At 38.9% G+C, this 17,795-nt stretch overlaps 1 protein-coding gene across 5 annotated transcripts in view; it reads right to left on the bottom strand.

The window, feature by feature from the left end:
* Positions 1-17,516, bottom strand: part of TESPA1 (thymocyte expressed, positive selection associated 1) — an 80,521-nt gene extending 63,005 nt beyond the window's left edge. For 3 of the 5 annotated variants that reach the window (XM_036251355.1, XM_036251356.1, XM_036251354.1), the window contains exon 1: positions 17,339-17,516. The gene's annotated coding sequence lies outside the window, so the exon portion shown is untranslated. Of the gene's footprint in view, positions 1-3,897; positions 3,996-17,338 lie in introns of all 5 variants that reach the window. The other 2 variants (XM_036251357.1, XM_036251358.1) reach the window with 2 other exon arrangements.
* Positions 17,517-17,795: the final 279 nt, after the last annotated feature.

Raw genomic sequence — 17,795 nt, 5'->3', positions numbered from 1 at the left:
AACTGAGCAATTTCCTCTCTTGTAAAAGCAATAATGATCTCAAGTCTGAAATAACAGATGCAAGGTATATCTAAGCTAACCTTTTCAATTGTGGCAAACTGGACACAGGACCAGGGAATTGAATTACCTCAATCTCTGCCACCCTTGGGTTATAGAGACCTGTTCATGTGGTGTTATATGGGAACACTATGAGTACAGTGATATTATGAGCCAGGGAGAAATAAATTTGTCTAGATAGTGGTAACAGGAGGAAGCTGTGTTGCTGGGAGATAATAAAGTGGCTATTCTTTGTGGAAATCTGGAGGAAGTAGCAAATGATTATCAGACAAGCATATCAGTAGTGAGAATGTTAGAAAGAATTGAAGGCTGGGGGTGCACACAGCTATCAAATTGGCACCTTTGAAGGCCTTGGGCCCCTTGTAGTAAAGAGAAGGGCATGGGGATATTTTTTCCAAACAAGTCATACGAAAACATATACCTATATGTACAATAGAGTTTGGTGCAGTGAAAAGAGCACTAACTAGGAATCAGGAAACTTGGGTATCCTTCCAATGTTTATATCTAACTAATTGACTTCTGGAAAGTCAATTAGATTTCCCTTTTCATTCTGGAAGGTAAATTTCTTTTTAAAGTATGGTTGACATGCAATATTATATTGGTTTCAGATGTATTACATAGTGATTTGGCATTTATATACCTTACAATGTGATCACCACACTATTCACCTGTCACCATACAGTTATTGTGTTCTCCCTGCTCTACTTTACATCCTCATTACTTATTTATAACTATACATTTTTACCTTTTAATTCACTTTACCTTTTTGCCCATCCTCTCACCCCTCTGGCAACTATCAGTTATTCTGTATCTATGTTTTCTTTGTTCATTTTTTTAGTTTTTTAGATTCTAAGTATAAGTGAAATGATACAGTATTTGTCTTTCTCTGACTTATTTCACATAGCATAATACTCTCTAAGTCTATCCATGTTATGCAATGGCAAGATTTTATTCTTTTTCATGGCTGAGTAATATTCCTCTGTGTGTGTGTGTGTACACACATACACATACATACGATTACTCTTTACTTATCTACTGATAAACACCTATGTTGCTTGCATATTATGGCTATTGTAAATAATGCTGCAGTGAACAGGAGTACATATATTTTTTCAAATTGTGTTTTGTATTTCTTCAGATAAGTGCCCAGAAGTATAATTGCTGGGTCCTTCTTTGTCTCTTTTTATAGCCTTTGTTTTAAACTCTATTTCATCTGATACAAATATTGCTATCTCAGCTTTTTTTCCCCCTTTCATTTCCATTTTCATCAAACGCCTTTTTCTATCCTTTTATTTTCAGTCTGTGTGTGTCTTTTGACCTGATGTGAGTCTCATAAAGGCAGCATATGTAAGGGTCTTTTTTTTTTTTTTTTTTTTTTTTTTAATCTATTCAGTCACCCTATGTGTTTTGAATGGACCACTCAGTCCACTTACATTTAAAGTTATTATTGATAGGTATATACTTATTGCAATTTTAATTATTTTCATACTAGATTTGTAAGTGCTTGGTCTACTAGCTTTACTATATATTTGCCTTTACCAATGAGATTATTTTTTCTTTCATATATTTTCTTATTTCTAGTTTTGGCCTTTTCTTTTCCACTTAAAGAATTCCCTTTAACATTTCTTGTAATGCTGGTTTGATGATAAACTTTTTTAGTTTTTCTTTGTCTGGGAAAATCTTGATCTTTCCTCCCATTCTGAGAGATAACCTCACCAGTATTCTTGGTTGTAGGTTGTTTCTTTTCATCATGTTGAATATATTATGCTGCTCCCTTCTGGCCTACAAAGCTTTTATTGAAAAGTCAGCATATAGTCTTATGGGCTTTCCCTTGCATATAACTAGTTGTTTTTCTCTTGCTGCTTTCAAGATTCTCTCTTTATTTTTATCTTTTAACAATTTAATTACAATGTGTCTTGGTTTGGGTCTCTTTGGGTTTATTCCTTTGGAACTCTCTGTGCCTTCTGGACTTGAATGTCTATTTTCTTCTCCAGGTTAGGGAAGTTTTCAACCCTTATTTTTCAAATAGGTTTTCCATCCCTTTATCTCTCTTCTCCTTCTGGGACCCCTATGATTCTAAGATTAGTATGCTTGATGTTGTCCCAAAATTCCATTATGCTATCCTCATTCTTTTAAATTCATTTTTCTTTTCCAACCAGGTAACTTCCAACTATCCTGTTTTCCTGATTGCTGAGCCATTCTTCTGTGTCATCTGACCTGCTGTTGATTCCCTGCAGTATATCTTTCATTTCAGTTATTACATCCTTCAGTTCTGATAGGTACTTTTAAAAATAATTTTTATATATTTGTTGAAGTTCTTACTGAGTTTATCCACTTGTCTGCAGAGTTTGACAAGCATCTTTATGACTATTTCTTTGAACTCTTTATCTAGTAGACAGCTTACCTCAGTTTCATTTAGTTGTTTTTCTGGTGTTTTGTTAATTGTTTTCTTTTGCTTGGAACATATTTTTTTCTCTTCTCATTTTGAACATTTGTTTCTCTGTATTAGGTAGGTCAGTTATGTCTCCTGGTCTTGAAAATGTGGCCTTATTTAGAAAGTGTCCTGAGGGGCCCAGTGGTGGAATCCCCCTTGTCACCAGAGCCAGGTGCTTCAGAGGTTCCCTGAATGGACTAGTGTGGCCTCCTGTTGAGGTTGGGCCACAACTTCTATGGACACACTGACAGGTGAAGCTAGTGCCTGGCCTGCTGGTTGTGAAGTCTGGCCACAACTGTGGTGGACATACTGGTGTGCAGGGCAAGCTTTTGTTGTGGCTGGCTGTGAGGCCCAGCCACACTGTTGCAGACACACTGCTGTGTGCTGGTGATGACAGACACTGCTTAGTGGGTGTGGCAGGGCAGGAGGCACTTTGGAGGAGAGATAGCCCAGATAAGTCCTCAGGAAAATACCAAAGTGGGGCAAATAGTGTTAGCAAGGTTCATGGAGAGGGTCAGAAATGGTGCCTGCCAGCCTCAGACTAGCTTGGTGGAAGGAGAATAAAGAAAGGGAAATAAAAGCTGCCCCCAGCACTTCTGACTCAGAAGAAAGTTCCAACAGACCCCTGTTCCCCCAGCACACACCCTAAAATTAGTTTATGTATCACCTTCATCTAAGACCTAGATGTTTTTCAAACAGCTGTCTCTGTGCAAGGACTAAAAAGAGTACAACCTGGGCTTCCTACAGCCCTTTGGCTCTCCCAGACATAAGCCCTGCTGGTTTACAAAACCAGATGTTACGGAGGCTCCTCCTTCTGGTGCAGGTCACCCAGGCTAGGGCTCAGACACCTCAGTCTGAGGGACAACCTCTGCAGATGTGATATCTCCCCCCCAATTGTCAGTCAATACATGAGGAGTGTTGGGTAGACTTAGTCTCTATCTCTCCTACCTGTCTCAATGTGGAAAATCTGTTCTGCTAGTCTTCAGGTCATTCTCAGAGAAAGCTATTCTATATGTAGTTGTAGTTTTGGTGTCAATGAGAAGAGATGAGCTCAGGATCTTCCTACTTCACCATCTTGAACTCTAAGCCAAGAGCCTTATTCTTGAATGCCAACTGGCTTGTCTGTGAAATGTTCCTTGCAGTTGGTTCACTGCCCCCACAATAAATGTGGCTCTGGATGGGATTGTTGAGTCACTCTAGATTTTCTATTTGGATGTTGGTTTTAGCCTCTAAAAAATGAATTGGTGGGACTCGATGTTGTGTAAGTTTGCTACCAATCCCAATGTTTATTAAATTATTCTAATTGAGTTTGAAATATTTGTAGAAATGATATCTGTAAAAATGCATTTGTATAGTTTTCCCCATAAGAATTAAAAAATAACCCAGTAGCCTCTGAAGTTACTTACCATTTAGCAAATTTCCTTTCAAATTAACACTGACTTACGAGGTTTCTGAATTTCCGATATTCACTGACCCAGGAATGCGATGAGCCTGTTGAAGGAGGCTAAGAAGGAACCCAAATGTGTGTGATTCGGTCAGGTGTTGCTCACCGACCTCCAGCACTTGAATTTTTCTGTTCTTTTGCTTTAGCTTGTACAGCTTCATCCACCTTCCTCTCTATCCATATAAATTCTGTCTACCCTTTGAAGGCCTAATCAAGTCATCTGCTTATCACCCACCTCTAACAACTAGCACAAATATTATAGTATAGTCAATCTTTCTCTTCATTATCCACCAATTCTTGTGGCCTGTTCCCTATATCTTATTTCAGGGCATAGCATAGTACCTTACAACAGAAAGAGCTCAGTAAATGCTGTACCTGTAGAGGAGCAAGAATCACACTGGTACTGAAAAATTATTCTTATATGTCATAGGACAGGTGCTCCTGACTTTCTCTATGGTCTCAACTCCTAATTTATATATTTTGTGTACCTTGTATTTCAGAGGAAAAAGGCTTGGGGCATAGTCAAGCCAATATGCTGTTGATATAAGAGTCACACTAATGTGACTGAATTTATAAGCTTAAACTATCAAATTTTCCTATCTTAAAAAAGTTTTCTAGAATTATGCATTCTAAGTTTTTATTTCTTGGTCAAAATTTCTTTCTGGAATTTGCGTATCATCTTTCTCAATGCTGGTTTATGTTATAATGTTATATTTAATCAATCTCCTATGGTGTTGGAAATCTGAAGCCTACTGATATCTTAAAAAATTTTTTTTCTTTATTGATTTTAGAGAGAGAGAAAGGGGGAGAGAGAGAGAGAGATGAAAACATCGATGAGGGATTCCAAAATGGTGGTGGAGTGAATGGAAACTACACAGACCATCTCCCAGGACCAAACTGGAATTACAACTAAAACACAGACAAATCGACAAGAAATAGCAAAAGAAAAGCAGCTTGCAAGGATCATATAACCTGGGACACTGACTCGATCCTGGTAGGATTGCAGAGGCGCAAGAGGGGGACTGGGAGCCCACAGACAGCAGCGGCCTTAGCTGTGAGCAGTGCCCTTGGGTTAAACTCCCAAGTGGCCCCACAGTGCAGAGCCAGGACAGATGCTAAAACAGCCACAGCCACTCACCTTGGGCTCTGTAAGAGGGGGGGCAGACTGGACTGGAACTGTGTGGGGACACTCGAAATTTGAAAGGGGCTCAGAGCTTTTGCTGAGTTGCAGCCACGCAGGATGGTGGCCATCTTGCTCCTTCCCAGGGCTCTGGGGAGAAGCAGTGGCCCCTCCCTCAGAGATTCAACCCCACCCAGGAGGGTCATAGAAATGAAAATTGAGGCTCATTAACAATCATCATCTGCCACACCCTCAGGAAATCTCCTTATGCTGAGCACCTGAGGGAGTTTTTCATTCAACTGACAACCCAAAACTCTTCAAATAACCACTACTAACAGCCTCCAGGCAAAAACCTAGAGGATAATTGTACCATTCCTGGGCTAGCAACTCTAACCAAGAAAGTAAGACTTGACAGTGATGTTTACCGTGGGTCCTCCCTCGCTCATCCAAACCCAGGAGAGGGAGCCACAAACAGCAGAACACCAACACCCACAGGGAAAATTTGGCAGGCTCCAAAGCCCACTGTGATAACCAAAATGGTGAAACACAGAAACAAAAGCCAAATGAAAGAACAAGAGACCTCTACCAAAGATGAGATAAATGTGGAGCTGTTAGGCAAGTTAAAAGAGCTAGAATTCAGAGCCATGATCTTGAGAAATCTCAACAGCATTAGTAAGAACATAGAGATGTTGAAAATCAATGAATGGAAAATTAAAAACCACCAAGAAGAAATCAAGAATGACACATCAGAAATAAAGAACACATTGGAAGGTCTAAACAGCAGAGTAGAGGAAGCATATCAGTGAAACAGAAGATAGGGTAGAAAAAATCAACCAATTAGAAAACCAAAAGGAAAAAAACAATGAAAAAAAAACAGGAAGACAGCTTAAGAGAACTGTGGGACAACTGGAAACGTAATAATATTCACATCATAGGAGTCCCCAAAGAGGAAGAAAATGAGCAAGGGTTAGAGAATATATTTGAAGAAATGGTGACAGAAAACTTCCCTAATTTGGTGAAGGAAAAAGGCATTCATTCAAGAAGCACAAAGAGCCCTAAGTAAGAAGAACCCAAACAGGCCCACACCAAGACACATGGTAATCAAAATGCCAAAAATTAAAGACAAAGAGAGAATCCTAAAAGCAACAAGAGATAAGTAACAGGGTACCTACAAAGGAAACCCCATAAGGCTATCAGCTGACTTCTCAAAAGAAACATTACAGGCCAGAAGGAAGTGGCATGAAGTAATCAAGGTCATGAAAAACAAGGATCTGAATCCAAGACTACTCTACCCAGCAAGGCTATCATTCAAAACAGAAGGTCAAATAAAGAGCTTCCCAGACAAAAAAAAAAAAAAAAAAAGGGGGGTAAGGGAATACATTAGCACCAAACCAGCACTGCAAGAAATGTTAAAAAAAACAAACTGCTGTAATTAGTGGAAGAAATAGGAAGAAAAATATAACCAAACTAAACAAAAATGGCAATAAATAAGTACATATCAATAGTCACCTCAAATGTAAATGAACTAAATGCTCCGATAAAAAGACACAGAGTATCTGATTGGATAAAAAAGCATGACTCATCTATATGTTGTTTACAAGAGACCCACCTCACAACAAAAGACTAACATAGGTGGAAAGTGAAGGGATGGAAAAAAAATCTTCCAAGCAAACGGAAAGAGAAAGAAAAGCTGGGGTAGCAATGCTCATATCTGATAAAATAGATTTCAAAATGAAGACCATTACTGGAGACAACGAAGGCCACTACATAATATTGAAAGGATCTATCCAACAAGAAGATATAACCTTGGTAAACATATATGCACCCAATATATGAGCACCAAAATATATTAAAAATCTTCTGGAGGACTTCAAAGGAGGAATCGACAACAACAGAATCACAGCAGGGGACTTCAACACCCCACTGACACCACTAGATAGATCCTCTAGGAAAAAAGTTAGCAAGGAAACAGAAACTCTAAATGAAACACTAGACCAAATGGATTTAGTAGATATCTACAGAGAATTACACCTCAAACTACAGAACTCACAGTCTTCTCAAGTGCACATGGGACATTCTCAAAGACAGACCACATGTTAGGACAAAAACTAAATCTCTACAAGTTCAAGAAGATTGAAATCATATCAAGCATCTTCTCAGATCACAATGGCATGAAACTAGAAATCAATTGCAACAAAAACATGCAAAGACATTTGAACACATGGAGGCTAAAGAGCATGTTATTAAACAATGAATGGGTTACCATAGAGATCAAGGAAGAAATTAAAAACTTCCTGGAAACCAATGAAAATAAACAAACAACAACACAAAATCCACGAGATGCAGCAAAAGCAGTTCTGAGAGGGAAGTTCATATCACTACAGGCCTACCTCAAGAAACACGAAAAATTTCTAATTGACTGTCTAACCTCACAACTTAAAGAATTAGAAAGCAAACAAAAGGAAAACCCCAGAGCAAGTAGAAGGAAGGAAATAGTAAAGATCAGAGCAGAAATAAATGACAAGGAGACCAAAAAAGCAATTCAAAGGATCAATGAAACAAAGAGCTGGTTTTTTGAAAAGGTAAACAAGATTGATGGACCCTTAGCTAGACCCACCAAGAAACAAGGAGAGAGAACCCAAATACACAAAATCAGAAATGAAAGAGGAGAAGTAACAACTGACACCACAGAAATACAAAAGATCATTAACAGCTACTATGAACAATTATATGGCAACAAATTCGACAATCTAAGTGAAATGGACAAATTTCTAGAAACACACAGTCTCCCAAAACTGGACCAGGAAGAGATAGAAAACTTGAACAGACCAATAACAACTAAGGAAATTGAAGAGGTAATCAAGACCCTCCCAGCAAACAAAACCCAGGCCTGAATGGCTTTACGGGGGAGTTTTACCAAACATTCAAAAAAGAACTAACACCGATTCTCCTCAAACTATTTCAAAAAATTCAAGAAGAAGGAAGACTTCCAAACTCATTGTATGAGGACAGCATAATTCTAATTCCAAAACCAGAAAAAGACATTACAGAGAAAGAAAACTACAGGCCAATAACCCTGATGAACATAGACACCATAATAATGAACAAAATACCAGCAAATTGGATCCAGCAATATATCAAAAAAATTATTCACCATGACCAAGTGGGATTTATCCCAGGGATGCAAGGCTGGTACAATATCTGCAAATCAATAAATGTGATACACCACATAAACAAAATGAAGAACAAAAACCACATGATCATATCAATAGATGCCAAAAAAGCATTCGACAAAATCCACCATCCATTTCTGATAAAAACACTCAGCAATGTGAGAATAGAGGGATCATATCTTGACATAACAAAGGCCATATATGAAAGACCTACAGCCAACATCATGCTCAATGGGCAGAAACTAAAAGCATTTCCCTTAAGATCATGAACAAGACAGGGATGTCCACTTTCACCACTCTTATTTAATATAGTACTGGAAGTCTTAGCCACAGCAATCAGACATGAAGAAAAAATAAAAGGGATCCAAATTGGAAAGGAGGAAGTGAAACTGTCATTATTTGCAGATGACATGATATCACACAGAGAAAACTCTAAATACTCCATCAACAATCTACTACACTTAATAAATGAATTTGGCAAAGTAGCAGGATACAAAATTAACATCAAGAAATCGACGGCATTCTTATACACCAATGATGAACTCACAAAAAGAGAAACTGAAAAACAATCCCATTTACCATTGCGGCAAAAAAATTAAGATACCTAGGAATAAACTTAACCAAAGAAGTAAAGGACCTATTTGCAGAAAACTACAAGATATTGAAAAAAGAAATAGAGGAAGATATAAATAAGTGGAAACACAAAACTTATTCATGAATTGGAAGAATTAACATCATTAACATGTCCATGTTACCCAAAGCAATCTATAGATTCAATGCAATCCCTATCAAAATAGCAACGACATATTTTACAGAACTAGAACAAATACTTTAAAAGTTCATATGGAACCAAAAAAGACCCTGAATAGCCACAGCAATCTTGAAAAAGAAGGACAAAGTAGATGGGATTACAATGCCAGATATCAGGATATACTACAAAGCGACTGTAATCAAAACAGCCTCGTTCTGGCACAGGAACAGGCATATAAGTGGAACGAAACGGAGAACTTAGAAATGGACCCAAGACATTATGCTCAATTAATATTTGACAAAGGTGGCAGGAGCACACAGTGGAGTAAAGTCAGCTTCTTTAATAAATGGTGTTGGGAAAATTGGACAGCTACATGCAAAAAAAAAAAAAAAAAAAAATGAAACTAGACCATCAACTTACACCATACACAAAAATAAACTCAAAATGGATAAAAGACTTAAATGTGACCTGTGAATCCAGTAAAATTCTAGAAGAAAATGTAGGCAACAAAATTTCAGACATCATACGCAGCAGAATTTTCACTGATACATCACCTAAGGTAACGGAAACAAAGGAAAAAATGAACACATGGGACTATATCAAACTAAAAAGCTTCTGCGTAGCAAAAGAAACAACCATCAAAATGGAAAGGCAACCCACTGTATAGGAGAACATCATTGCCAATGATACATTGGATAAGGGGTGAATTTCCAAAATTTATAGAGTATTCATACAACTCAACAAAAGAAAGACAAAGAACCCAATTAAAAAATGGGCGGAGAAGATGAATAGACACTTCTCCAAACAGGACATACAAATGGCCAAGAGACATATGAAGAAATGCTCAACATCACTAATCATCAGAGAGATGCAAATTAAAACAACAATGAGGTATCACCTCACACCTGTCAGAACAGCTGCCATCAATAAATCATCAAACAACAAGTGTTGGCGAGGGTATGGAGAAAAGGGGACTAGAGTATACTGCTGGTGGGAACGCAGACTGGTGCGGCCACTATGGAAAACAATACGGTGGTATCTAAAAAAATTAAAAATTGAATTGTCATTTTACCCAGTGATTTCACTTCTAGGAATATACCCTAAAAAGCCTGAAACACCAATCAGAAAGAATATATGGACCCCTATGTTCATAGCAGCACTATTTACAATAGCTAAGATCTGGGAACAGCCCAAGTGTCTATCAGTAGATGAGTAGATAAAAAAGCAGTGGTACATATACACAATGGAGTACTATGCAGCTGTAAGAAAGAAAGATCTCTTATCCTTTGAGACGACATGGAGGGACCTGGAATGTATTATCCTAAGTGAAACAAGCCAAGCAGACAAAGACAAATACCACATGATCTCACTTATTTATGGAATATAATGAACATAACAGTCTGAGGAATAGTGTAGACGAAACATGGGTAGACCCAAAAACATGGAAGTAGGGTACAGACTGACAACCCTCAGAAGAGTGGGTGGTGGGGGAGGGAAGAGATAAACCACAGAACTTATATTTCTGTATGTATAACCAATGGACATGGTCAACAAAACTGGGGATGGGGTGGGGGGGATGGGGAGGAGAGTATCAATGGGGTAAAAAAGGAGAAACATCTGTAACAAAAATAAAATTGAAAAAAAAAAAAGAGAACATCAATGAGAGACAACATTGACTGGCTGTTTCCTACATACTCCCACTGGGGATCGGGCCCATAACCTGGGCATGTGCCCTGACCGGGAATTGAACCTCTTGATGCATGGGTCGATGCTCAACCACTCAGCCACACTGGCCAGGCCCTGCTGATATCTTTTCTTTGACATCCCCAATAACCATCCCTCCAGAAAACAACAAAAAACCTCTACACTGGTTCTATATCTACTTGCTTGAATCACTCCAAAGTCTTATTTTTGCCCTCCACTATCATTACCAGTCCTTTGTCCTTTCCTCTTCCCTACATTTCTAGAAAGGCTCACTCCCCAAATATGTATCCACCATCTGTCAAGTGTTCTGAATATGACCACAAGCATGTAGAGTTAAGAGAGAACTCTCTGTTCTGAGGATGTTATTGGCAAAAGCTGAAATTGTAGCCGATAGGGTTGAAGTTAGACAAGAGGAATCACCTCTAGTGGTTTATTACCAGGGAGTGGTTTAAGAACTTTGAAATGAAGTTTGAACAAAAGTCATCACCAGAAGTGGTAATTTTAGTAGCAGAGAAAACCTTTATGGGTATGTTATTATTAGTACACTGAAAACATCACATACTTCCAGTCTTTGTTTTCTAAGGGTCTGAGCTCTTCTACATATTAACCTGGGCAAGACAAAATAATGGGTATTCAAAATAACTCATAATACATCATAAGATGTATTCAGTACCTTATATTTATTCATAAAACCTTCCCACAAACTACCTCACTTAATCTTGACAATCACCTTTGAGACAATTATTGTTATCTGAAGATCAAATCGAATGTAACTTGTCCAAGGTAATATATTTAGGATCTTATAGTGTTGAGATTTAAGCTCAGATTGGTTTGACTTGAGGAACAGTCTTTCTACTAATAGAATTAAAAAAATAGAATTAGATCACCATTTAGATGTGAGTGGTAAATGTAATTTGGGATAAAGGAGAAACTATTTTAGTAAAATCTTCATTTCACATTATGTAAACTCTCCATTCTACAGCCTAGTATAGAATAGGAAGCATAAACCAAAAGTAATTTATATTTGGCTTTGTGACAGTCTTGGTGAGGAAAATGTTGCTTTGTTTATTAGCATAGTGTTCTTTCTTGACTCCAGCTAGATGATTATGTAGCAATGTTGCCTTCCTCGGCCTTATGGAGTAGATTAGCAGCAAGGGCCCAACTAGGTTCTAATTGAGAGTAGAAAGTTTGTCTGGAAATCCACATTACTTGTAGATTGTTGCAGCATTCAGAACATTTCATAATAGTATAGATCAATCAGAGTTGACAGCAGAAACAATCCTGTGGCCGAGTCCTACATGTGCACTGAGTTTTTGGTGCCAGTCTTGGGAATCTTGTGGGAAGGGCTGGGAAATCAGGGTTGGTCATGGGCACTTTGAGGGCTTGGAACAGTGGGTATTTATCATAATTTGGTGTGGACATATTTTAATATTTAACAATTAGTATGAGCCTACCAATTTGTACCTGCTAATTATGTATCAGCTTTGCTTACAGTTATCTCTCTGTGGGAATGTTTCAAAAGGCTCAGGAAAAGCCTTGGCTAGGTTGTTGAGTTGGTTGGAGCATCATTCCATACACCGAAAGATTGCGGGTTCAATTCCCAGTCAGAGCACATACTTAGGTTGTGGGTATGATCCCCAGTTGGGGAACTTATGGAAGGCAACCAATTGATGTTTCTATCTCACATAGATCTTTCTCTCTCTCTCTAAAAAAATTTTTTTTAAAAAATATCATTAAACATATTCTTGAGTGAGGACTTAAAAAAAAAAAAAGGCTCAGGAACAATGGTCAGCTCTTGAGAAGGAAAACTGTAGAAAGCATGGGCCATGGAATCAGAATAAGTTTTGCTTGGAATCACAATTCTGTCTACTAACTGCATGTGTCCTTCATAAAATCACTTATCCCCTCTAAACCTAAGTTTTGTCATATGTAAGACAGATAATGTTTCAAACTTGTTGGGCTATTGGGGGTTAAAATCGGATAATATACATAGTAGGGCAAAAGTAGGTTTACATTTGTTCTTATGGAAAATAATACAAAAATTAATTAATAATACAAAAATAAACTGTTTTGGCCCTGGCCGGTTTGGCTCAGCGGTTAGAGCGTCCGCCTGCGGTCCGGAGAGGCCCGGGTTCGGTTCCCGCTGGGGGCATGTACCTCGGTTGCAGTTTGTCCCCGGCCCTGGTTGGTCGTGCGGGTGGCAGCCACTCGATGTGTCCCTTTCACATCGATGTTTCCCTCTCTCCCTCCCACTCTGTACAAAAAATGGAAAAGTGTCCTCGGATGAGGATTAAAAAATAAATAAATAAATAAAAAAACTGTTTTGTGTACTCACAACTGTAAATCTACTTTTGCCCACCCAGCATATTAAGTCCCTGATGTATAAAGGAGGTGCTTAATAAATGATAGCAGTTATTATTCTTATTATTATTAACCTTCCCTCAGCCTAAACCATTTACTAAAGTTGGAACATTTTCAGGCACAAGGAAATAAGGAAAGAGTAGGCAGCAGGGGGTATAGAGTGTGTAAAGTCCAGATGGTGAGGGAGGTATGCTGCTGTCAAGCACAGATAAAAAGTATGCAATGACTGAGTCTTTCATTCTCAGTATCCAAAGGAATCTGAGAGATCATCTAATGTTGGCCCCTCATTTTGAAGTTGAGGAAACTGAAAGGGAAAGAAAAAGAGATAGATAGGGATAGATTAAGAGAGAGATAGACTATTAATGGTTATAAATGGAACTCACACTTATAAGTTCTGAGTCCCAGGTGTATGTTTTCTTCCTCTATATCAGATAGACTTCCTCCCGCCATTCTTGGTTTGCAAGTTCCTGCCTCAGTTTAACTCTCTGAGCCTCCTCCCAGGGACACGTATCAGACAGATCTCTCTTCTCTTCTGTCTGATTTGTTCCTCCATCTCAAACAGTGTCTGTGAACTGGGACCGAGAATGAAAACAAGCGTGGGAGGAGAAAAAAAGGAAATGGAGTTTCCATGATGGTGCCCATAAGACCTTCTGCATCTTATCCGCTTTCACAACCAAGACAAACATCAGCTCTATTGGAAAGGGCTGTGGGACATCCCGGGAAAGTCAACATTTCTTTGTTTCTGGATGGGACACACTTTACCTCAAGCTAGATTGACTACCTCCTCTACACAACCTAATTCAACATCCTCTCACATGCCTTCATAGATAGGAAATATCTTCCTAATTTCAAATCCTCTTTCATGCCACTGCAGTTTGTAAGATTATCAGAACAAAAATTACTGAAAATAGCATTTGAGCATTCTGAGACTTCTATGGTCTAAGAGAGCAGTTCAATCTATTTCAGGGAAAAGGGGAGATGTTATCTGATGAATAATACCAAGAAAAGTGTCAGTTCATCAATATAACTCTTCTCCTCCTTTCATCCTTTCTCCCTCAAAATAAGTTTAGCTGAATAAATACTAAAATAAGACACCTAAGACCTCTTTTTCTCTCCTTCCCCTTCTTTCTTACTTCAGTGAGGTTGATGAGTTTTATAAAAGGCTTGCAAGCTGCTACAGGAAATATTAAAGTTGCACATTTGAAAAAAAGTAATCTTGTGCGCTCAGTGTTGGGCAAGTCTAAATTTTATTTATCTAGATAGGCTCTAAAGACATCAAGAATAAGATATCAAGTGTTGGAGAGGTTGTGGAGACAAAAAAAAACCTTATTCACTGCTGATGGGAATATAAACAGCCATTATGGAAAACAGTATGGAGGTTCCTCAAAGAATTAAGAATAGAGTTACCATACGACCCAGCAACCCTCTTCTGGATATCTACCCCCAAAATGAAAATATTTATTTGCAAAGATATATGCACCCCTGTGTCCATTGCAGCATTATTCATGGTGGCCAAGATATGCCCTTCAATAGATGATGGGATAAAGAAGATGTGGTACATATATACAATGGAATACTAAGTATTGAGCCATAAGAAAAGATGAAATACTGCCATTTGCAATAACATGAATGAACCTTAAGAATATCATGCTAAGGGAAACAAGTTAGACAGAAAACTGAAAGTGAGAAATGAACAAACAAAAACTCATAGACACTGACAACAATTTGGTGGTTACCAGAAAGCAGGGGAGTGGGAATAGTAAAGGGTAAAGGGGGTCAAATATACGGTGACAGAAGATGATTTGACTTTGGGTGGTGGGCACACAATGAATATATAGATCATGCATCACAGAAATATACACTTGAAACTTATATAATATTATTAGCCAATGTTACTCCAATAAATGTAATAAAAACCACACAAATATTTTTTAAAAAAAGAAACATTAGTTCAACTGGACTGGTTTACAGACAGCTTAGTCTAGAGATGAGGGAGAATGAGCAGATTTCTTGATCATTGCGTTCTGTGAATTCATACCTTGAATTCTTCAGTCCTATTTCCTTGGTAATGAAGCTCTTTCCCTCATGTACTAATTTTTATCTTTCCTTTTTTTTCTTTCACAATATCTGAACTTACTCTTCTCCTCAAAAGCTATGTTTAAGCCTTTCTGCCTAGGCCTGGGATGGGCAGGGCACAGAGTACAGTGGGTATCAGGATACCCACTTTGGTCTTGTCTTTCAGGTGGAAAACAGAACAGTTGTCAGTTATCAAATGGAAATAAATGTCTGATCTCTTTTCTTTACTGGAGTCCAGAGTGGACCTTGTGAATCATGATCTGAACTGGGACCAGACTTTCTCTCCATTCTCTATTAGAATAAGAATCATAAACCTTGAACTGAAAATGACTATGTTGGGTCTCTATGGCCACTACATAATGCTTCATCACTGGATCCCATCTAACTTTCAGAGGGCTGAAGGAGTTATGAGAAAATGTTCTTAGAATGGTTGTAGAGAATTTCTAAGCTCCCTGGGGTGCCTGTGAATAAGAAATCACTTGTTAGATCTCTTTCTGTCCCCTTTGTTATATCTTCAGCTTGTTATCTCTGATAATATGTAGAAACAGATAATAAACCTGGCTTACCCTCTTCCTAATAATGCTTCACATTACAGGAAAATCACACCATCACACCTGACCTTCTATTACAGATGTCCCCACTCCCCTCTCTCATTTTACCCCCCTCTGGACCTGGAGATTATCATACTAAGTAAAAATAAGCCAATTAGAGAAAGACAAATATCACAGGATCTCACTTATTTGTGGAATCTCATGAATAAAATAAATTGACCAACAAAATAAGTCTTGAGGCATGGAGGCATGGAACAGACTGACAGATCTCAGGGGGAGGGGTGATGAGAAGAGATACATCACACCAGATCTTTATCTTTAATCACTTAAGCCTGATAACTGTGAGGTCTAAAACTTTAATACGCAAGCTGAAAGCTTCCAACCTCCGACCTCCTATCCTTGGCACTGCCATGTAGAAAGTCCCTGGGCCTCTCTATGCAAGGCCGTTTGTGGTAGATGGAGTCACTGTTACTTCCCTGGGTATCTGTTCCAAACCCTCATGGTCTTATCAAACCACACCTGGAGGGCTCTTTTATCTTGTACTTGTTCTGCACGGGGGACCTACCTTTTCTCCTTTACCCACTGGTGAGCTCAGTAGCATGGCAGGGGTGCGGGAAAACCCCAGTGCAGTGGATCTTTCCACTCCTCTACCCTCCCCAAAATACATGTAGGTGGTGACATGTTCAGCTTGGCTACCACTAAGACAAGGATGTTGGAGAAGCATAGAATCCATTCCGCTTCCCCCAGGATTTTGTAGGTCATTAACTAGTCAACATATTCATCTATCCCTCTTGACATGTACAGCTGAAAATCATGAGCTTCCCAGTTAATTTGGCCTGTTCTTGTCCAATTGTGTAACTTCATATGTAACCCCAATCTGTCTTGCTGTAGTTTATTCCTCAACAGCTTTGTTCCATGACTTCTGAAGAAAGTTCATACCCACAAAAAAACAAAATTGATTCAGGCCAGGTAGTCTCAATAGTCAGAGTTATGGACACTAGAATGGGACCTGCAATGAAGCTGAGAAACTTTGCTCCTGGAGAATCTTTCAGAGTTAGAATTACTTGAATTTACAGCAAAAGTGAGTACAACCCGACATAGATATAAACTTCTCAGGTGAGAAAGGTAAAAAATTCCTAAATATTAATTCAGAGCATCAAAGGAATCCACGTCTCATGACCCTAGAAAGAGTACCTCTCTGGTAATGGGAGGAAAAATGAATGTAAAAGGAATCTCTTGTACCAAGAGGCACAATGATGAATTTTTTTTTTTTTTATCCTCACCTGAGGACATCTTACGATATTTTGTTCAGATAGAGGGGAAGGGTGAGAGAAAGAGAGAGAAACATCGATGTGAAAGGGACACATCGAGTGGCTGCCACCGCACGACCAACCAGGGCCGGGGACAAACTGCAACCGAGGTAAGTGCCCTTAGCGGGAACTGAACCCGGGTCTCTCCAGACCGCAGGCCAACGCTCTAACCGCTGAGCCAAACCGGCCAGGGCACAATGATGAATTTTTAAAGTTTGGATTCAAGGGTGTGCACGATTTTCTCCTGATTTTTCTCTTTTCTTCTCGGTCTGATTTTTCTTTGACCTGTTTCCTCCTGTCTCCCAGCATCATTTTAGATCAGTATAGTCTTAAAATCGAAGTGGAAGTTGCACTCACCTGTCTGCTGGTAGAGAGCTGGGTTTGAAGCAACGCAGTTTTCAAAGCTGGGCCCACCGTTTCCCAGGTATGGGGATTGCAGTGAAGACAGTGAGAAAGTATCATATTGCATATTGCACCTTTCTCTCTGTCCTCATTAAACGGCTGTTGCCCGCTTGAAAGGGGAAGCGGAAATGAGAAAACACACACGCACACATGCACACACATGCAGTCTCCGCCTCCTACCCTAGCCACATCCTTCGCTCTAGCTCAGGAGGCTGACTAAAGAACAAAGTATCTGACAAAGTACTGAGCTCACCACTAGTGAGCCCTTCTCGTCAGAGAGCTGCGTTGGTCTTTCCAAAACATCAGATCTTTTCCTATTAAGGGAAAGGTACAGACCATTTAATGATGTGTTTACAGGAAAGTCTTTTTACCATGTAACTAGAATCCCACTGCCACAAACGAAGCTCTCTGT

Source organism: Molossus molossus, unplaced genomic scaffold (genome assembly GCF_014108415.1).
Source record: "Molossus molossus isolate mMolMol1 unplaced genomic scaffold, mMolMol1.p scaffold_m16_p_10, whole genome shotgun sequence".
NCBI lineage: Eukaryota > Metazoa > Chordata > Mammalia > Chiroptera > Molossidae > Molossus > Molossus molossus.
The sequence above is the reverse complement of the archived record's forward strand: the minus strand, read 5'-3'. Positions and strand labels throughout refer to the sequence as shown.